Genomic DNA, 23,617 nt, shown 5'->3' on the forward strand with positions numbered 1-23,617 from the left:
TGTATAAGAATAAATTTTCGATAAAATTTTCTATAGAAATAAAATTTTGCAAAATTTTCTATAGAAATAAAATTTTCTATAGAAATAAAATTTGGAAATTTTTTCTATAGAAATCAAATTTTGCTAAAATTTTCTATAGAAATCAAATTTTCTATAGAAATACAACTTTGGCAAAATTTTCTATAGTAATAAAAATTTGCAAAAATTTTCTAAAGAAATAAAATTTTGACAACATTTTTATAGAAATATAACTTTGACAAAATTTCCTATATAAATAAAATTTTAACAAAATTTTCTATAGAAATAAAATTTTGACAACATTTTCTATAGCGATGAAATTTTGACAACATTTTCTATAGAAATAAAATTTTTACAACATCTTCTATAGAAATAAAATTATGAGAAAATTTTCAATAGAAATAAAATTTTGACAAAATTTTCCATAGAAAAAAAATGTTGACAAAATTCTCTTAGAAATAACATTTTTACAAAATTTTCTATGAAAATAAAATTTTGAAAAAATTTTCTATAGGGGGAAAAAATTACAAAATTATCTATAGAAATAACATTTGTACAAAATTTTCTATGGAAATAAAATGTTGACAAAATTTTCTATAGAAATAAAATTTTGAAAAAATTTTCTATATAAATAAAATTTTGACAAAATTTTCTATAGAAATAAAATTTTGATAAATTTTTCTATAGAAATAAAATTTTTAAAAAATTTTCTATAGAAATAACATTTTAACAAAATTATTTATAGAAATAAAAATTTGACATAATTTTCTATAGAAATAAAATTTTGACAAAATTTTGGATAAAATTTTCTATAGAATTAAAATTTTGAAAAAATTTTCTATAGAAATAAAATTTTTAAAACGTTCTTAATATTTTGGTATATTATTTTTGGCACTAGTGGCTACCGTGATTTGGAGATAATTTTTAATTTTAAGTATACTTTTAAGTTTAATTTAAATTTAATTTTTTAATTTTTTTAGTTAATTTTTATTTTTAGTTAAATTTATTTTATTGCAAGCCATATATTCATTGACATAAAAAGAGTAAATGTCTCTATGTTATCACTATATTTCTCCCCAAAGTGAAGATCTCTATCATCGGAAATAGTGCGTTGTCGAAGATATTTTCAACAAAAAGTTTCACTTTTTGAAACAAAACCGGAGTAACTATTGAATTGAAAAATGAAAGCAAAATTATGCTGACAATAGGCGCAAATTTCATGACACATCATAAAACTTTGATGAATTCATCATATTTGCTTTTGTTTGGATTCCAATGTCAGAAATGTGAAACAATATGGATGGATTACTATAGAGAGAAATATTGAAAGTATGATGTGTGAGATGATAAAAACAAAAGCAAAATTGAATCATGTGAAACTGCAAATGCAGCATCTTTGAATATGAATTGAAATTTACATAGTATTGTTATTGTTAGATAACTTTGGGTATTTTGTTTATTTCTAAAACAAAAACCTTTTGTGGGAAAGAAATTTTTAAGACATTGAATTTTAGATGCCGCATTTGCTAAGTTGGGTATTATTTGCATTTCATTAAAATACAATCGAATCGAATTAAAAAAAGAGGAATAGCATTTGATTTTTTTTTTAAGAATTCCATTTCTGCGAGTATTTCCAATATCAGGCGATTTTTCGATTTTCGCTAGGATTTCATTTCGGAGCAATAAATAATTGGTACCAATTTGGAACCATATTGATACTGGCGAGTATCAGATTTTCCATGCCTACAAATGTAAACCGATAAATTGACTAATGTCGCCCCATCTCCCATTGGTTTCTATATTCGTTCGGTGACTTACAATAAATCTCGTATATCATAATAACACAACTATTGTCTGACAAGCACTGTGCTGCCATCAATTAATAATAATGACAATACCGACTACCATCAATTTACTAAGGTTGCAACGCAGGGAGATGTGATAAAGTTACTCACTCACTCGTATCTTTTTTTTTTTTGTAGCTTCAGTTTTGATGGTTGAGTTAATATGCCATTGTATAGTCATTAATTGTAATTACATGAACGTTGACCGAGACTGAGACAGTGGCGCAACTTCATATTCTACGTCCCCGGATCAATTCACAGAAGAGAATAATGAAACAAAACAACAAAGTGGGGGCGATGGAATTGAATTACGCCACCAGAAGTGGCAAAATAACAGAAGTGATATTCCAATCTCACATTCAAACAATAAGTTACAACGGTTTTAGGCACCACTAAATGGCAGCAGCAACGGCGGCGGCAAAGCAAAAAAATCAAAACAATGAGACAACAATCATAAAAAATAATATGATATGAGAATGTTTTCGGTTTTCCAAGACGTTTTGTCTTAATGTTGGGTCTCTTAAAGTGATAAACCTTTTTTGTTTTGCATGCAATATTAGAAAGAAATACACTGAACAAAATATTCCGTTTGCACACAATGAACAAAGAAACTTCATCGAAATTATTTCGAACTGAAAACTGAAAAGCTAACAGCCATCGCCAATATTGCCGCATCGACACTTTAATGACAAATTTTTTAAGCTACTACATATCATATTTTTAGTTTTGTTCCCCCTTTTTATAATGCTTTGCCACTTTTTATACCCTCCCTCAGAGGGTAGAAATAAATTTTTGACAAACAATTTTATAGAAATAAAATTTTGACAAAATTTTCTATATAAATAAAATATTGACAAAATTTTCTATAGAAATAAAATTTTGAAAAAATGTTCTATAGAAATAAAATTTTAACAAAATTTTCTAAAGAAATAAAATTTTGACAAAATTTTCTAGAGAAATGAAATTTTGACAAATTTTTCTATAGAAATAAATTTTTTATAGAAATAAAATTTTGACAAAATTTTCTATTGAAATATAATTTTAACAAAAATTTCTATAGAAATAAGATTTTGACAAAAAAATTTCTATAGAGGTAAAATTTTGACAAAATTTTCTATAGAAATAAAATTTTGACAACATTTTCCAGAAAAACAAAATGTTGACGAAATTTTCTATAGAAATAACATTTTATATAAATTCCCTATAGAAATAATATTTTATATAAATTTTTTATAGCAATAAAATTTTGACAACATTTTCTATAGAAATCTAAATTTTTACAAAATTTTCTATAGAAATAAAATTTTGACAAAATTTTCTATAGAAATAAAATTTGGATAAAATTTTCTATAGAAAGAAAATTTGGACACAATGTTCTATAAAAATAAAATGTTGACAAAATTTTCTATAAAAATTAAAAGTTGACAATATTTTCTATATAAATAAAATGTTAACAAAATTTTCTATAGAAATAAAATTTTGACAAAATTGTCCATAGAAATAAAATTTTGACAAAATTTTCTATAGAAATAAAATTTTGATCAAATGTTCTATAGAAATAAAATCTTGATAAAATTTTCTACAGAAATAAAATTTTGACAAAATTTCCTATAGATATAAAATTTTCACAAAATTTTCTATAGAAATAAAATTTTGACAAAATTTTCTATAGAAATAAAATTTTGACAAAATTTTCTATAGAAATAAAATTTTGACAAAATTTTCTATAGAAATAAAATTTTGACAAAATTTTCTATAGAAATACAATTTTGACCAAATTTTCTATAGAAATAAAATTTGGACAAAATTTTCTATAGAAAAAAAATTTTAACAAAATTTTCTAGAGAAATAATATTTTATATAAATTTTCTATAGACACAAAATTTTAGAAAAATTTTCTACAGAAATAAAATTTTGACAAATTTTTCTATAGAAATAACATTTTGACAAAATGTTCTATAGAAATAAAATTTTAGATAATTTTCTATAGAAATAAAATTTTGGCAAAATTTTCTAGAGAAGTGAAATTTTGACAACATTTTCTATAGAAATAACATTTTGACAAATATTATATAGAAGTAAAATGTTGACAAAATTTTTGACAGAATTTTCCACAGAAATAAAGTTTGGACAACATTTTCTATAGAAATAAAATGTTGACAAAATTTTCTATACAAATAAAATTTTGACAAAATGTTCTATAAAAAATGACAAAATTTTCTAAAGAAATAAAATTTTGACAAAATTTTCTATAGAAATAAAATTTTGACAAAATTTTCCATAGAAATAAAATTTTGACGAAATTTTCTAGAGAAATGAAATTTTGACAAAATTTTCTATAGAAAGAAAATTTGGATAAAATTTTCTGTAAAAATAAACGTTGACAAAATTCTCTACAGAAATAATATTTTATATAAATTTTCTATAGACACAAAATTTTGGAAAAATTTTCTATAGAAATAAAATTTTGCCAAATTTTTCTATAGAAATAACATTTTGACAAAATTTTCTATAGAAATAAAATTTTAGCATAATTTTCTATAGAAATAAAATTTTGACAAAATTTTCTAGAGAAGTGAAATTTTGACAAAATTTTCTATGGAAATAACATTTTGACAAAATTTTCAATAGAAATAAAATTTTGACAAAATTTTCTAGAGAAATGAAATTTTGACAAAATTTTCCATAGAAATAAAATTTTTGAGAAAATTTTCTATAGAAATAAAATTTTGATAAAATTTTCTATAGAAATAAAATTTTGACAGAATTTCCTATAGAAATAAAATTTTGACAAAATTTTCTATAGAAATACAATTTTGACAAAATTTTCTATAGAAATACATTTTTGACAGAATTTTCTATAAAAACAAAATTTTCTGTAGAAATAAAATTTTGACAAAATTTTCTATAGAAATAAAATTTTTACAAAATTTTCTATAGAACCAACAAAATTGACAAAATTTCCTATAGAAATAAAATTTGACAAAATTTTCTACAGAAATACAATTTTGACAAAATTTTCTAAAGAAATAAAATTTTGACAAATATTATATAGAAGTAAAATGTTGACAAAATTTTTGACAGAATTTTCAAAAGAACTAAAGTTTGGACAAAATTTTCTATAGAAATAAAATTTTGACAAAATGTTCTATAAAAAACGACAAAATTTTCTAAAGAAATAAAATTTTGACAACATTTTCTATAGAAATAAAATTTTGACAAAATTTCCCATAGAAATAAAATTTGGGTAAAATTTTCTATAAAAATAAATGTTGACAAAATTTTCTAGAGAAATGAAATTTTGACAAAATTTTCTATAGAAATACAATTTGGATAAAATTTTCTATAAAAATAAATGTCGACAAAATTCTCTACAGAAATAATATTTTATATAAATTTTCTATAGACACAAAATTTTGACAATTTTTTCTATAGAAATAACATTTTGACAAAATTTTCTACAAAATTAAAATTTTGACAAAATTTTCTTTAAAAATAAAATTTTTACAAAATTTTCTATAGAAATAAAATTTTATCAAAATTTTCTATTGAACTAAAATTTTATCAAAATTTTCTATTGAAATAAAATTTTGACAAATTTTCTATAGAAATAAAATTTTGACAAAATTTTCTATAGAAATACAATTTTGACAAAATTTTCCAAAAGAAAAAAATGTTGACAAAATTTTCTATAGAAATAAAATTTTGACAAAATTTTCTATAGAAATAAAATTTTGACAGAATTTTCTATAGAAATAAAATTTTGACACGATTTTCTATAGAAATAAAATTTTGGTAAATTATTTTTGGCTCGAGTGGCAACCATGATTATGAACCGATATCATATGCTGATACCACGTACCAAATTTCAACCGGATCGGATGAAATTTGCTTCTCTTAGAGGCTCCGCAAGCCAAATCTGGGGATCGATTTATATGGGGGCTATATATAATTATGGACCGATATTGGATACCATATACTAACACCACGTACAACATTTCAACCGGATCGGATGAATTTTGCTGCTCTAAGAGGCTCCGGAGGTCAAATCTGGGCATCGGCTTATATGGGGGCTATATATAATTATGGATCGATGTGGACCAATTTTGGCATGGTTGTTAGAGACAATATACTAACACCACGTACCAAATTTCAATCGGATCGGACGACTTTTGCTCCTCTAAGAGGCTCCGGAGGTGAAATCTGGGGATCGGTTTATATGGGGGCTATATATAATTATGGGCCGATGTGGACCAATTTTTGAATGTTCATTAGAAAACATATACCAACACCATGTACCAAATTTCAGCCGGATCGGATGAAATTTGCTTCTTTTAGAGGCTCCGCAAGCCAAATCGGGGGATCGGTTTATATGCTCTTAGAGGCTCCGCAAGCCAAATCGGGGGATCGGTTTATATGCAGGCTATATATAATTATGGACCGATGTGGACCAATTTTTGCATGGTTGTTAGAGACCATATACCAACACCATGTGCCAAATTTCATCCGGATCGGATGAAATTTGGTTTTCCTAGAGGCTCCGCAAGCCAAATTTGGGGGTCCGTTTATATGGGGGCAATACGTAAAAGTGGACCGATATGGACCAATATTTGCATGGTTGTTAGAGACCATATACTAACACCATGTACCAAATTTCAGCCGGATAGGATGAAATTTGCTTCTCTTAGAGCAATCGCAAACCAAATTTGGGGGTCCGTTTATATGGGGGCAATACGTAAAAGTGGACCGATATGGACCAATTTTTGCATGGTTGTTAGAGACCATATACTAACACCATGTACCAAATTTCAGCCGGATCGGACGAAATTTGCTTCTCTTAGAGCAATCGCAAGCCAAATTTGGGGGTCAGTTTATATGGGGGCTATACGTAAAAGTGGACCGATATGGCCCATTTGCAATACCATCCGACCTACATCAATAACAACTACTTGTGCCAAGTTTCAAGTCGATAGCTTGTTTCGTTCGGAAGTTAGCGTGATTTCAACAGACGGACGGACGGACGGACATGCTCAGATCGACTCAAAATTTCACCACGACTCAGAATATATATACTTTATGGGGTCTTAGAGCAATATTTCGATGTGTTACAAACGGAATGACAAAGTTAATATACCCCCATCCTATGGTGGAGGGTATAATAAATGAAATTTTTTTCTCCTCGTGTATCAAATGTTCCCTTTAGAAGCAACGAAATGGAGGTCGCTCGCATCTTGGCGATCTTCAAACAAATCACTTAGTTTTTTCGTCTTATTTGAAAAATAAAAAACCCCGGCAATTCTACAATCATTCGCTTGAACCACACACATCCGCCTGAAGGGGGAAACAATTTTAAAGTTAATCGGGCAAACTAAAGGCTGCGTTTAGAAACGACCAAGTAACACAAAGATAAACATTTTGGAACGGAGTAATGGATAGACAGAATGAAGATATACAAACAGACGGACATCCATAGAATTGAGGTTTCCAATTTCGTATTCATTTACTGAGATGTGCAAAAACGTTACGCTTTACCGTTTTGTTTATTTGCTTAAATGTTCAGAAAAACTGAAAAAACACTTTTTGGATTTTTAAAGATCATTAACTCGGTTTTGTTTTGTCATTCAAGGCCAAGAGAAAAAATATGAGACGGTCTCAAGACGATAATGAATAATAGTCGAAAGTACATGCATTACTCAATGCAATACGTGCTATATTAACAATTAAAATATAATCAATGCATTTTTAAATAGAGATAAATCAAAGCTGTCGATGAGGAATAAGCGCTCAAACGATCCATTATTGTTTATCAGTCTATTTACCAGTCCGATGATCTGTCTGTCCAATAACAGAGACCACGTAAATCAAATGATGGATATAGAATTTTCTTCATAATCACTGAAAGCCGGACAGTGACTACAATGATTGCTTTAACAATCATTGACTGTAAAATTGTCTCAACGAGATGACTGAACTGTTCTACATAGACTGGGGCATATGTAATAACAAGGTGGCATCTCTGAAACAGGTGACTACAATTTTTTATGAAATTATTCTCCAAATAGGAGAATAGGACTTTTATTATTTGAAGATTAGGGGCAGGGTTGTCATTTTGGTTTGGTAAAATTTTGACAAAATTTTCTATAGAAATAAAATTTTGACAAACTCTAATATATAAAAATAAGTCGGGGTTTACGCTTTAACTCCATAACGCACGAAGCGATTTCCACGGTTTTCCATTCTTTGTAAAGGTCTCGGGCTCTGTGAGGTTTATAGCAAAGAAAATTCAAGAAAAGTTTCAACGGAAAAGCGGGAAAATCTTTTTTTACATACGCGCACATTACAAAAATTTATAATTTGAAGTCATCGCAGTTGCTTTTGTTATAAAATAATTTTATTTTTTCACATGAAAAATATTCGGAGAACGTAGAGGGTAATCATGTGGTGAAAATAGGGTACCTCATTTTTTGATATGTGGTGGGGGAAGGGAACATCCACCTTGCCCGACTTTTTCAAAGACCCGCTACTTTATTTTTCGATATTTGGTCGCGGAGGTGGACCACCCCTTTATACGATTTTTGTTTAAAATACATAAATTCTTTGATTTTCAGAGAACACTCCGTGAGGTTATGAATTTATTATGGGGTACCTGATTTTTTAATATTTGCACTGTACTTTAAAAAAGTCGGACAAAGGGGAGCCCCTCCTTTTGCTCGATTTTTTTTGAAAATTATCCGATTTGCTTTGAAATTTTCAGGGAAGGTTGATGGGGGCGTCTAGGCAAAGAACAGCTACTTTATTTTGCGATATTTGGTCCAGGAGGGGGCCTCCCCTTTGTCCGACTTTTTTTTAAAGTACAGTGAAAAAACTAAAATTTGTCGACTTACTGAAAATTTACGGAGAACTTGGGGGAGATTATGAAATTTATATGAAGTATATGATCTTTTAATATTTGGTAGGGGAAAAATAAAAGGACACAGGGAGACCTCATTTCTTCTCAAGTACATACCGTGAAACAATTAAACTTTTCCAATTTACAGAGGATGAGGGGGTAGGTCATATTATTATTATAATGGATATCTGATTTTGTCATATACGGAAGGAAAGAGGGGCTTCTCTTGCCCTGCTGTTCAAAAATTGGGACGATTTTGTGATGGAGAGGGAGACCACCTCTAAAACTGGAAAAAAACTAGAATTCTCAAGTTTACTTGAATTTTAAATTTCCGTACACCGAAAGAATTCTCTTCGTTAATTTTACGAAGAATTCTTCATTAACTATTCTTCCTGCATTCTTCATTAAAATAACGAAATTTTCATTCATTTTCGTAAATTTTACGAAGAACATTTTACGAATATACGAAACTACTACGAAACATTCTACATTAACTTTTCTTCGTAAAAAGTTCGTACTTTTAACGAAACTCTCTTCACATTTCATGAATTTTGTGAATAAGTTTTTACGAATATTTTACGAAACATTCTGCGTTAAAATTTCTTCATAAAAAGTACGAAACATTTTCTTTGAAATAACGAAGAAGTTTCATTGAAGTTGTAAAATTTCCGTTCGCGGCATTAAATTGTCTTTTATAATGTGCTTGAGTGTATTCCTTTATTCTATTTTTTTATGCAAGTCTATGCTACTTCTCATTTGGGTGATAGCGCGCTATGAATAAAATAAAAATTATTCAAAAACTTAAGATGTAAAGTAGTGATGTAATTTTTCACACTTGCAACTACAACCAAATGCACTTTCGACTATAAATTTTTTTCTAAAAGTTCGAACATTTTGCAGAAAAAAGTACGAATTTTTTTCATAAAAAGTACGAACATTTTTCATAAAAACTACGAAAATTTTTCATAAAAAGTACGAAACATTTTCATAAAAAGAACGAAATTGTTTCATAAAAAGTACGAAGATTTTTCATAAAAAGTACGAAGATTCTTCATAAAAAGTACGAATTTTTTTCTTACAAACTACGAAAATTTTGGAAGAACTTTTCTTCGTAAAAAGTACGAAATATTTCGTACTTTTAATGAAAAGTTTCTTTGGTTGTAAAACAATGACAAATTTCGTACTTTTAACGAAATTTTTCGTTCTTTTTACGAAGAAAATTCTTTCGGTGCACCCGACGGTTGTTAAGCCGGTCCGTTTTACATCTGCATAACCGCCCTATTTCTATATAAACGAAAAAGCAAGTATTCAGATTTTTTTTTGAAATGTGCGAGACACGTGTGTGGAAATCATGGAGTGATTCATCAGTACATCAGTTTTTGTGCCAGACTTCTCTGACCCCACTCCTTAAAAGAGTTCAAATCTTTTCGAATTTGTTTTCAGATCGAAGGATATGGTCTAAGTTAACGAAAATATGCTACAAAATTTTCTATAGAAATAAAATTTTCACATTTTTTTTAAATAAAATTTTGACAAAATTTTCTACAGAAATAAAATTTTTACAAAAATTTCTGTAGAAATAAAATTTTTAAAAAAATTTTCTATAGAAATAATATTTTTACAAAATTTTCTGTAGAAATAAAATTTTGACAAAATTTTCTATAGAAATAAAAATTTGATATAACCTTCTATAGAAATAAAATTTTGACAAAATTTTCTATAGCAATAAAATTTTGACAAATTTATATATAGAAATAAAATTTTGACAACAATTTCTATAGAAATAAAATTTTGACAAAATTTTCTATAGAAATAGAATTTAGACAAAATTTTCTATACAAATAAAATTTTGCAAACATTTATATAGAGATACAATTTTGACAAAATTTTCTATAGAAATAAAATTTTGACCAAATTAGAGTAGTACATTGTAATTCGTTAAATTGGCCCTGCAAAGGCTTTGAATTGGTTAAATAAATGGAAATAAAATAAAAATAAATAAATAAATAAAATTTTCTATAGAAATAAAATTTTGACAAAATTTTCTATAGAAATAAAAGTTTGACAAAATTTTCTATAGAAATAAAAGTTTGACAAAATTTTCTATAGAAATAAAATTTGGACAAAATTTTCTATAGAAATAAAATTTTGACAAAATTTTCTATAGCAATAAAATTTTGACAAAATTTTCTATAGAAATAAAATTTTGACAAATTTTCTACCGAAATAAAATTTATACAAAAATTTCTGTAGAAATAAAATGTTAACAAAATTTTCTATACGAATAAAATTTTGACAAAATTTTCTATAGAAGTAAATTGTTCACAATGGACTGAATAGTCTAAGTGAGCCTGAATCTTAATCGGGCTGCCACTTTAACCTTTAAATTGTTTACAAAAATTTCTGTAGAAATTAATTTTTTACAAAATTTTCTATAGAAATAAAATGTTGACATATTTTTTTGACAAATAAAAGTTTGACAAAATTTTCTATAGAAATAAAATTTGGACAAAATTTTCTATAGAAATAAAATTTTGACAAAATTTTCTATAGCAATAAAATTTTGACAAAATTTTCTATAGAAATAAAATTTTGACAAAATTAGAGTAGTACATTGTAATTCGTTAAATTGGCCCTGTAAAGACTTTGAATTGCTTAAATAAATGGAAATAAAATAAAAATAAATAAATAAATAAAATTTTGATACAATTTTCTATAGAAATAAAATTTTGACAAAATTGTCTATATAAATAAAAGTTTGACAAAATTTTCTATAGAAATAAAATTTGGACAAAATTTTCTATAGAAATAAAATTTGGACAAAATTTTCTATAGGAATAAAATTTTGACAAAATTTTCTATAGCAATAAAATTTTGACAAAATTTTCTACCGAAATAAAATTTATACAAAAATTTCTGTAGAAATAAAATGTTAACAAAATTTTCTATACAAATAAAATTTTGACAAAATTTTCTATAGAAATAAATTGTTTACAAAAATTTCTGTAGAAATTAATTTTTTACAAAATTTTCTATAGAAATAAAATTTTTATTCCTATAGAAATAAAATGTTGACATATTTTTTTGACAAATAAAATTTTGACAACATTTTCTATAGAAATAAAATTTTGACCAAATTTTTCTATAGAAATAAAAATTTGACAAAATTTTCTATAGAAATAAAATTTGGCAAACATTTCTATAGAAAAAAAATTTTGACAAATTTTCTATAGAAATCAAATTTAGACAAAATTTTCTATAGCAATAAAATTTTGTAAACATTTATATAGAGATAAAGTTTTGACAAAATTCCAAAGATATTCTAAATTATGGCTACTTAAGATGTATTCGGAAGTACTGACGTTTAGAGAATAACAATTTCGTTTTCGTAGAACTGACACTTCATCTCTTATTTTATCAAGGACCAGGAGAATGTAACAAATAACTGCAAAGTGAGAAATTAGAAAAACTTGGAACTGACTTATATCTCTCTCTCCCAGGGCGGGGATGCCCCCAGAATAGGGTAGAAATGGTTTTTTGCTTTGCATAACATCCTTTCTTTCTTTCAGTGTAGTTTAGAAAAAGTTTTTAAATATGTGATTAACTCTTCATTTGCACATTTACCGCCTTAATATTATCAAAATATAATAGGCAGATTTTTGTTGTAAGTAAAAACCGGTTGAAATTAGCCCAATATACCGTTATTGATGGGCTGTAAAATTCGTTATATGCAATCCTTGGATGACTGGATGTCTGTACTTGTTGTAGTCTTGCTATACGGATGAGTTGGATTTTTTTATTATTTTTAATTTTCCAATTTAACTTAAAGGGCACTCTCACTTCATAGTAATTTTGCGATGTCTCTCTCTCTCTCTCTGAGGGAGAGTTCGTCTCCCCCATATATAAACGATGATTCGCACTCAAAAATATAACTGAATTTAGTTTTTTAATTGAATTAATTGATCTATCTCCTTACTCTCTCTCCCTTTGCTATTCACATAGTTTTTATTCACAGAGGCTTGCTCTGTCGTTGTTTTCTTTATTTTGTTTTTATATTTTTTGGTTTATTCTCTCTCTCTCGTTTCACTTTTTGTTTTGTATCTCACAGATAACCAAATAAACAACACATACTATGGCATCAGGTTAGTGCTCGAACAGGTAAAACCACACTTATACACTGGCAGTTAAATTCAAACAGGTAGCCAGCCAGATAGTCGTAGCATTTTCACTCATACAAAAAAAAAACAAGATCGCCACCAAGCGAAACAACACAAAAACTAACCAAGAAGAGGAAGAAAACTACAAAATTTTTAACCAAAAGACTGCAATTTCACGGTTTAATGGTTAAAACGGTTCACTTAAAGATGTGCAACAAATAAAATGCTTTGTTGTTGATCACTTATTATTAAAAATCACTATAGATTTTTTTTTGCAATAAATAATTTCCCCATTTCTTGGAAATAGATTCAAAGTGATAGTAATTATTTCTTATTTTACATTTGTATTCGTTTTCAATTTCATTTAAGTGCTGTTATCAGATCAAACAATTTTTATTCACTTTTTCCAAGACTGGCTTTTCCAATTTCACCGCTTTAAACCGTTGTTTGTTGTTGCTGCTGGCAACATATTTCGTCAACTGACTTTTGGTTTAAGAGCTAACCGACCGACCAGCCACCATTTAGCCGATCATTGGATGTCCAATAGCTACGTAACTATTGTTTCGTTATTCGGTCAACGCAAACATCATCGTTATCGTACACAAACAACAACAGCAACACAAGCAGCAATAACACAGCGATCATTTTAGTAAATTCAGACGAGACAAGAGTGAATTTACTGTTGCTCTCCACACAGCTCTAGAGCAGTTAACAAAAAAATACTACTGACTGTGTAAAGTATTTTGCTCCGCTTGTGTGTAGATACGACCATGTCTTCACTTTTTGGAGCTATGCTGTAGCAGCGCTGTTAATGCTCTGTAACCTTTACATTGGCATAGACGCAGGGGGAATTTTATTGGCAATTATGTGGCTAGCAGCATTTACGTATGGTTGCTGCTCTGCGGCTATATTTCGCTTTTATCATTTAAGAAAGGTGTACTTTTTATTGGTGGTGTCATTTGCGCAGTGCTGCCGCTACTACTTCAATCGAAGTATTTTGCTTCATTTTCACAAAATTTACTTCGTCACTCCTTCTTCCAAAAATCTGCTTCACTTTTTGTTCTGCTCCAAATTTTAAAATTTTTCCCCATATTACCTAATTGTTTTTCCTATTCCTTTAATTACGATGAACATAGCGGTTTTAGTCATTGAATTATTAACCGATGTGGACCAATTTTTGCATAGTTGTTAGAGACCATATACTTACACCATGTACCAAATTTCAGCCGGATCGGATGAAATTTGGTTCTCTTAGAGGCTCCGCAAGCCAAATCGGGGGATCAGTTTATATGGGGGCTATATGTAATTATGGACCGATGTGGACCAATTTTTGCATGGTTGTTAGAGATCGTATGCTGAAGCCATGTACCAAATTTCAGCTGGATCGGATGAAATTTGCTTCTCTTAGAGTCCCCGCAAGCCAAATTTGTGGGTCCGTTTATATGGGGGCTATACGTAAAAGTGGACCGATATGGCCCATTTGTAATACCATCCGACCTACATCAATAACAACTACTTGTGCCAAGTTTCAAGTCGATAGCTTCTTTCGTTCGGATGTTAGCGTGATTTCAGCAGACGGACTACTTCAATTTTATTCAATCTACTCCACTTTTTTCCAAAATCTACTTCACTCAATTTTTCACTAGCGGCAGCACTGCATTTGCGTCTTGGTGATCGTTCATTTTCATATCTTGCACTATGGTCTGAAGGTGGATAATTTTCTAATAATAATAACATATTAAAAAACACAGTAAATAATTGTTTGCGTTTTAGTGTGCAAGAAAATGATGAAATAACGCCTTGATCTAAAATCTGTAGATTTTTACCCCAATTATTTAAATGATACGAGAAGTAAAATCTGACAATTTTACATTCAGTTTCAAGCAAAATGGACCGATAAAAACTAAATCATATACACTTTTTGGTGGGTCTAAAATACCCGTATATTTTCAATTTGTGGCAATTCCGATAAAAACTAAAATTTCTAGAAACCCTAGGAGTTAAATCGGTCTAATAAGGGCTATGCCAAAAACATGGAGGGATACACACAATATTCAGCACATCTAATCGAAGTTCTAGAATCTAGACCTCAAATCGGAGGACCGGTTTATAAGGGGGCTATATCAAAACCTGTACCGATACACTTAGTCCAACTCAACATTGTGAAGAAAAGAAAAACAAAAATATTATAACAAAAATAAATACTGTACTTCGATTTAAGTAAAAATATCAAGGCTTCCAAATTATCATTATCAGATAAACGCGATCTTGTTATATTTTCGATGGACCTTTTATAATTGCTTTTTATTTTATTTGGCACGAATTCCATTCCATATGAACTTACGACCTTACGTTTACTTCGATTTTTTATGAAATTGTGCTGTTTAGTATACCTCATGTATAATAAATTCTTACTCAAGGTGTACCATAAATGTTTATTAACTCAATTTGTCTGGTATGAAATATGAGGGCCGTTTACACTGAATGAAGACTCCAATTTATTAATAAACAATCCTAAAAAAGCCACAAATTTAGCAAATTTTGTTTTTGTTAATAAAACTGAATTAAACTAAATTGGTTTAAGGTACAACAATTTTTTGGCGCTGTAGATTGTTATTATTTACAATATTTAAAGAATCCCGAAAAAACATCCCGGGATTCTATATTTTGAAATCCCGGGATTTTTGAAAATCTATCCCGAACGACAGCCCTAGAATAAACATTTAAAAAGACTTGGTCTCGATGTCTATAAATCCCGGGATTCGGCATTTCAAAATATTGAATCCCGGATTTTTTAAATAAACTACAGCATCGAAAAATTATAGAAAATCAAACAAATTTGGTTTTATTCAATTTTATTAACAAAAAACGTAACAACAGATCAAAAAATCTCTGTACAAAATTTAACAAAATCGGTTAATATGTAATTGCAACTGAAATCCTGCAAACAACAATAGATGAATTGACGGACAGACATCAAGGGCTAGATCGACTCAGGAGGAGATTCCGAGTCGATTAATATATATGTATTTTATATATAGTGTTTATTTTGATATTTTCGGTATACATTTTTTTCATTTAAATTCAAAAGAGTATAATTCTCACAAATTGGCAAAAACTTCTTAAAACAATTTCCATGGAAATGATAAGTCAAACGGCAAAGTTTCAAATCCACCTGGAGATGGAAAATTTTTAAGAATTTTATTTATTAAAAAAAAATTAAGAATAAATTTAAAAATATGATCCCGGAATGATTTAACTATTTAACAAAAATAAACAATATCTTTTTAAAAAGGGCTTCCGCCAGGATTCGAACCCAGATCCCAAAAGTTTATGTATTTCATAGCCCGCATATAAACCGATCCCCAGATTTGGCTTGCGGAGCCTCTAAGAGAAGCATATTTCATCCGATCCTGCTGAAATTTGGTACATGGTGTTGGTATATGGTCTCTAACAACAATGCAAAAATTGGTTCACATCGGTCCATAATTATATATAGCCCCCATATAAACCGATCCCCAGATTTGGCTTGCGGAGCCTCTAAGAGAAGCATATTTCATCCCATCCGGCTGAAATTTGGTACAGGGTGTTGGTATATGGTCTCCAACGACCATGCAAAAATTGGTCCATAATTATATATAGCCCCCATATAAACGGACCCTCAGATTTGTCTTGCGGAGCCTCTAAGAGAAGCATATTTCATCCGGACGGGCTGAAATTTGGTACATGGTGTTGGTATATGGTCTCTAACAACCATGCAAAAATTGGTCCATATCGGTCCATAATTATATGTAGCCCCCATATAAACCGATCCCCAGATTTGTCTTGCGGAGCCTCTAAGAGAAGCATATTTCATCCCATCCGGCTGAAATTTGGTACAGGGTGTTGGTATATGGTCTCCAACGACCATGCAAAAATTGGTCCATAATTATATATAGCCCCCATATAAACGGACCCTCAGATTTGTCTTGCGGAGCCTCTAAGAGAAGCATATTTCATCCGGACGGGCTGAAATTTGGTACATGGTGTTGGTATATGGTCTCTAACAACCATGCAAAAATTGGTCCACATCGGTCCATAATTATATATAGCCCCCATATAAACCGATCCCCAGATTTGGCTTGCGGAGCCTCTAAGAGAAGCATATTTCATCCGATCCTGCTGAAATTTGGTACATGGTGTTGGTATATGGTCTCTAACAACCATGCAAAAATTGGTTCACACCGGTCCATAATTATATATAGCCCCCATATAAACCGATCCCTAGATTTGACCTCCGAAGCCTCATGGATGATCAAAATTCATCCGATTCGGTTGAAATTTGGTACGCGATGTTAGTATATGATCTCTAACAACCATGCAGGAATTGGTCCATATCGGTCCATAATTATATGTAGCCCCCATATAAACCGATCCCCAGATTTGGCTTGCGGAGCCTCTAAGAGAAGCATATTTCATCCGATCCGGCTGAAATTTGGTACATGGAGTTGGTATATGGTCTCTAAAGACCATGCAAAAATTGGTCCATAATTATATATAGCCCCCATATAAACGGACCCTCAGATTTGTCTTGCGGAGCCTCTAAGAGAAGCATATTTCATCCGAACGGGCTGAAATTTGGTACATGGTGTTGGTATGTGGTCTCTAACAACCATGCAAAAATTAGTCCACATCGGTCCATAATTATATATAGCCCCCATATAAACCGATCCCCATATTTGGCTTGCGGAGCCTCAAAGAGAAGCAATTTTCATCCCATCCGGCTGAAATTCGCTACATGATGTTAGTATATGGTATTTAACAACCATGTAAAAATTGGTTCACATCGGTCCATAAGTATATATAGCCCCCATATAAGCCGATCCCCACATTTGGCTTGCGGAGCCTCTAAGAGAAGCATATTTCATCCGATCAGGCTGAAATTTGCTACATGATGTTAGTATATGGTATTTAACAACCATGCAAAAATTGGTTCACATCGGTCCATAATTATATATAGCCCCCATATAAACCGATCCCCAGATTTGACCTCCGGAGCCTCATGGATGAGCAAAATTCATCCGATTCGGTTGAAATTTGGTACGTGGTGTTAACATATGGTCTCTTACAACCATGCAAAAATTGGTCCATACCGGCCTTAATTATATATAACTCCCATTTAAACCGATCCCCAGATTTGACCTCCGGAGCCCCTTGGAAGAGCAAACTTCACCCGACCCGGTTGAAATTTGGTACATTGCGCTCGTATATGGCCGCTAACAATCATGCCAAAATTGGTCCCTATCGGTCTATAATTATATATGACCGATCCCCAAAAATAATCTACCAAAATGTTATTTCTATAGAAAATTTTGTCAAAATTTTATTACTATAGAAAATTTTGTCAAGATCTTATTTCTGTAGAAAATTTTGTCAAAATTTTATTTCTATAGAAAGTTTTGTCAAAATTTTATTTCTATAGAAAATTTTGTCAAAATTTTATTACTCTACAAAATTTTGTCACGGTTTTATTTCTATATTAAATTTTGTCAAAATTTTATTGCTATAGCAAATTTTATCAAAATTATATTTCTATAGCAAATTTTCAAAATTGTATTTCTATAGACAATTTTGTCAAACTGAATTATTTACGTATTTAATCGGCCTTTTTTGTTTAATATATACCCCGTATGGACTAACTTACAATTGAGAAGGCGGTGTTAAGAAGTTTTAAGATACATTGCCATCGGCAAGTGTTACCGCAACCCGAGTAATTCGATTGTGGATGACAGTCTTTAGTACAAGTTTCTATGCAATCCAAGGTGGAGGGTACATAAGATTCGGCCTGGCCGAACTTACGGCCGTATATACTTGTTTTTACAACTCTGGTAATGTTGCGAGTAGTAAGATATCGATTATTGATAATAACATATAAAGGAATCACATGCGCTTACCGAGGTTTTGCTTGGAATGTTTGTCAAATTGATATAGGCAAAATTCTCTAGACTGCAAAATGCTTAAATAGACGATCGTTTGTGAACTTCAATATTCCTCATCGGCATCATCTACTTGCATCGAAAATATCAACCTATTATCACAACGAATTCAGTAAATTCGTTATGACCAGAGCTGTCAAATGCCGATTTTTGCCTCGGAAATGACGATATGAGCTCCGTTAGACATTTTTAAAGAATTTCACTTTTATTTTAGAAAATAAAAGGCAATTTGTAAACTCTATGGCTGTCTTTCGTGATTAATCCCGTCCCGAAATCCCGAGATTTTCAGGACGGGATTTATCTCGAATCCCGGGATTTTTTTATTTGGAATCCCGGGTTTTCACGACCCTGAAAAATAATCCAAACTTTTGGCTTTTTTAAGATTATTAATAAATTTTATTAATAATTCATTAATAAAATTTATTAATAATCTTAAAAATTGCAATTGAATTAATTTTTTAATAAACGTTTTATTATTGGCCCAATTGGCTTATTGTGTTGTCGTAATAAATTGCATAAATTGTGTCTTCATTCAGTATAAACAACCCTGAGATAAGATCGCGTATATCTGATGAAACTTTGGATGCCTTGATATTTTTAAGATGTTACAACGATGAAGTATAAAAGAAAATCCCTAAAATCTTTTGTTGAGTACGAAAGCAATATGAAATAGCTTTTAATTTATTTTTGGTTCATATTTTTTTTTGTTTTTTTGTAGCAATTGGAAATTCTTTTTATATTAAACTTATGTTCTTTTAATTTTACACTTAATTTTACACTTATTAATCTAGCTTATGTTCAGCTCGCTCTTTTGTTACTTTTTTTGTTAAAAAAAGAGTTTAGGGAATTAAATTTTTTTAAATTTAAATCTGTGAGAGGTAAAAATATATTATAAATTTACCAAATATTGCAGTTGACAAGAAAAAACTGGCAACCACTCGAGGTCCTTCCCCAACAGCTTTAGAGAATGATATATCGCCGGCCAAAGCACCAACCCACCGAAGATATTATATATGCATTATATGCGCGACACATATAATTCTTTAACATTTCTGTTGTAATCTTGGTTTCTGTTCAATTTTATGTTTAACGCAATTTAGGGATGCGAACAACCTTTTCAGCAGGGAGAACTGAGCCGCCGATAGCCGTGGTGCGAAAACTTCTATTTAAACAAACTTATTGAGAAAAAAACATATGCGAATTATATTTTTTCGTAAATATTAAATAGCAAACATCAAAACAAAAACTCTCATAATGCAAGATTGAATGCGAAAAAGCTTCTGTTATAAAAATAACCAACACAGGAGAATTGTATTGTTGTTGTCTCAGTTACCCTGCTCAAGCGAATGTGATCGTTTTCTGACGATTGGGATTCTTTCGAACAACTAACAAAGGGAGACATGGTTCGGTGAACATCCCTATGTGTGTGTGTGTTTTTGTTGTTGTGCTTAAATGACAGAAAGAGCAATTTAGGAATGGTGAAGCATAAAAGCTAAACCATCAAAACGAATATTAAATGATTAAGGAGAGAGGAAAAACAGAGGGTGTTTAAGCACAACCATAGAAAATATTGGTGGCTGCTCAAATTTAAGTATATTCTAATTCCATTGTTTCCTTATTTTGTACTCTCAACGTAGTATTGACTCAAAATCTTTTTGATATTTGAAATCAGGCTTATGTATGGAAAGCGCGGTTGCTACTCGTGCCAAAAATAATCTACAAAAATTTAAAGAAAATTTTACCAAATTTACAAAATCTTATCTTGAAATGTTTTTGTAAAATATTTGTAGTTAATATGATTTTTTTCAAAAGAAATGATTTATTACTTTATTTTAGAAGTATATTTCCTATTAGCGACAAATTTTTGGGTGTACCTATAAATATCCTTTGCTCTGTAATTGGGTCGAATTTTAAATGTTTTACAGAATTTTGAATGTTTTGTTCCAACAAGGGAAAGTTACTACTTTTACATAAAGCGAGTGCTTTTATAGAATGACCTAACATCAAAAATAAAATTTTTAAGATATACACAATTTTGCCAAAATTTTATTTCTAGAAAATTTTATTAAAATTTTATTTCTACAAAAAATTTGTGTCAAAATTTTATTTCTATAGAACATTTTGTCAAAATTTTATTGCCATAAAAAATTTTATCAATTTTTTTTTTCAAAGAAAAATTTGTCAAAATTGTATTTCTACAGAAAATTTTGTAAAATTCTATTTCTATAGAAAATTTTGTAAAATTTTATTTCTATAGAAAATTTTGTAAACATTTTATTTCTATAGAAAATTTGGTCAAAATTTTATTTCTATAGAAAATTTTGTCAAATTTTATTTCTATAGAAAATTTTGTAAAAATTTTAGTTCTATAGAAAGTTTTGATAAAATTTTATTTTTACTGACAATTTTGTCACAATTTTGTTTCTTAGAACATTTTTTCAAATTTTTTTTTCCGTAGAGAATTTTGTCAAAATTTTATTTCTATAGAAATTTTTGTCAAAATTTTATTTCTATAGAAAATTTTGTCAATATTTTATTTCTATAGAAAATTTTGTCAAAATTTTATTTCTATAGAAAATTTGGTCAAAATTTTATTTCTATAGAAAATTTTGTAAAAATTTTATTTCTATAGAAAATTTTGTAAAAATTTTATTTCTATAGAAAGTTTTGATAAAATGTCATTTTTAATAAAAATTTTGTCAAAATTTTGCTTCTTAGAAAATTTTGTCAAAATTTTTTTCCATAGACAATTTTGTCACAATTTTATTTCTATGGAAAATTTTGTCTATAGAAAATTTTTGAGTAAATTTTCTTTCTATAGAAAATTTTGTCAAAATTTTATTTCTATAGAAAATTTTGTCAATATTTTATTTCTATAGAAAATTTTGCAAAAATTTTATTTCTATAGAAAGTTTTGTCAAAATTTTTTTCCATAGAGAATTTTGTTAAAATTTTATTTCTATAGAAAATTTTGTCAATATTTTATTTCTATAGAAAATTTTGTCAAAATTTTATTTCTATAGAAAATTTGGTCAAAATTTTATTTCTATAGAAAATTTTGTTAAAATTTTATTTCTATAGAAAATTTTGATAAAATTTTATTTCTATAGAAAATTTTGTCAAAATTTTTTTTCCATAGAGAATTTTGTTAAAATTTTAATTCTATAGAAAATTTTGTCACAATTTTATTCCTATAGAATGTTTTGATAAAATGTTATTTCTTCTGAAAATTTTGTCAAAATTTTGCTTCTTAGAAAATTTTGTCAAAATTTATTCCATAGAAAATTTTGTAAAATTTTATTTCTATAGAAAATTTTGCCAAAATTTTATTTCTATAAAACATTTTGTCAAAATTTTATTGCCATAAAAATTTTATTAAATTTTTTTTCCATAGAAAATTTTGTCAAAGTTGTATTTCTATAGAAAATTTTGTAAAATTTTATTTCTATAGAAAATTTTGTCACATTTTATTTCTATAGAAAATTTGGTCAAAATTTTATTTCTATAGAAAATTTTGTCAAATTTTATTTCTATAGAAAATTTTGTAAAAATTTTAGTTCTATAGAAAGTTTTGATAAAATTTTATTTTTACTGACAATTTTGTCACAATTTTGTTTCTTAGAACATTTTTTCAAATTTTTTTTTCCGTAGAGAATTTTGTCAAAATTTTATTTCTATAGAAATTTTTGTCAAAATTTTATTTCTATAGAAAATTTTGTCAATATTTTATTTCTATAGAAAATTTTGTCAAAATTTTATTTCTATAGAAAATTTGGTCAAAATTTTATTTCTATAGAAAATTTTGTAAAAATTTTATTTCTATAGAAAATTTTGTAAAAATTTTATTTCTATAGAAAATTTTGTAAAAATTTTATTTCTATAGAAAGTTTTGATAAAATGTCATTTTTAATAAAAATTTTGTCAAAATTTTGCTTCTTAGAAAATTTTGTCAAAATTTTTTTCCATAGACAATTTTGTCACAATTTTATTTCTATGGAAAATTTTGTCTATAGAAAATTTTTGAGTAAATTTTCTTTCTATAGAAAATTTTGTCAAAATTTTATTTCTATAGAAAATTTTGTCAATATTTTATTTCTATAGAAAATTTTGCAAAAATTTTATTTCTATAGAAAGTTTTGTCAAAATTTTTTTCCATAGAGAATTTTGTTAAAATTTTATTTCTATAGAAAATTTTGTCAATATTTTATTTCTATAGAAAATTTTGTCAAAATTTTATTTCTATAGAAAATTTGGTCAAAATTTTATTTCTATAGAAAATTTTGTTAAAATTTTATTTCTATAGAAAATTTTGATAAAATTTTATTTCTATAGAAAATTTTGTCAAAATTTTTTTTCCATAGAGAATTTTGTTAAAATTTTAATTCTATAGAAAATTTTGTCACAATTTTATTCCTATAGAATGTTTTGATAAAATGTTATTTCTTCTGAAAATTTTGTCAAAATTTTGCTTCTTAGAAAATTTTGTCAAAATTTATTCCATAGAAAATTTTGTAAAATTTTATTTCTATAGAAAATTTTGCCAAAATTTTATTTCTATAAAACATTTTGTCAAAATTTTATTGCCATAAAAATTTTATTAAATTTTTTTTCCATAGAAAATTTTGTCAAAGTTGTATTTCTATAGAAAATTTTGTAAAATTTTATTTCTATAGAAAATTTTGTCACATTTTATTTCTATAGAAAATTTTGTCAAAATTTTATTTCTAAAGGGTG

At 28.1% G+C, this 23,617-nt stretch overlaps 1 protein-coding gene and 1 pseudogene across 1 annotated transcript in view; both read right to left on the reverse strand.

Annotated features, from left to right (window-relative positions):
* Positions 1-13,376, reverse strand: part of wake (ankyrin repeat and fibronectin type III domain containing protein wide awake) — a 138,732-nt gene extending 125,356 nt beyond the window's left edge. Inside the window, exon 1 of the mRNA XM_075291966.1 lies at positions 12,883-13,376. The gene's annotated coding sequence lies outside the window, so the exon portion shown is untranslated. The remainder of the gene's footprint in view (positions 1-12,882) is intronic.
* Positions 13,377-19,969: 6,593 nt separating this feature from the next.
* The window catches only part of LOC142232662 (uncharacterized), a 179,015-nt pseudogene continuing 175,367 nt past the window's right edge, over positions 19,970-23,617 (reverse strand).

The sequence above is a fragment of the Haematobia irritans genome, chromosome 1, assembly GCF_050003625.1.
Source record: "Haematobia irritans isolate KBUSLIRL chromosome 1, ASM5000362v1, whole genome shotgun sequence".
In the NCBI taxonomy this organism is placed as follows: domain Eukaryota; kingdom Metazoa; phylum Arthropoda; class Insecta; order Diptera; family Muscidae; genus Haematobia; species Haematobia irritans.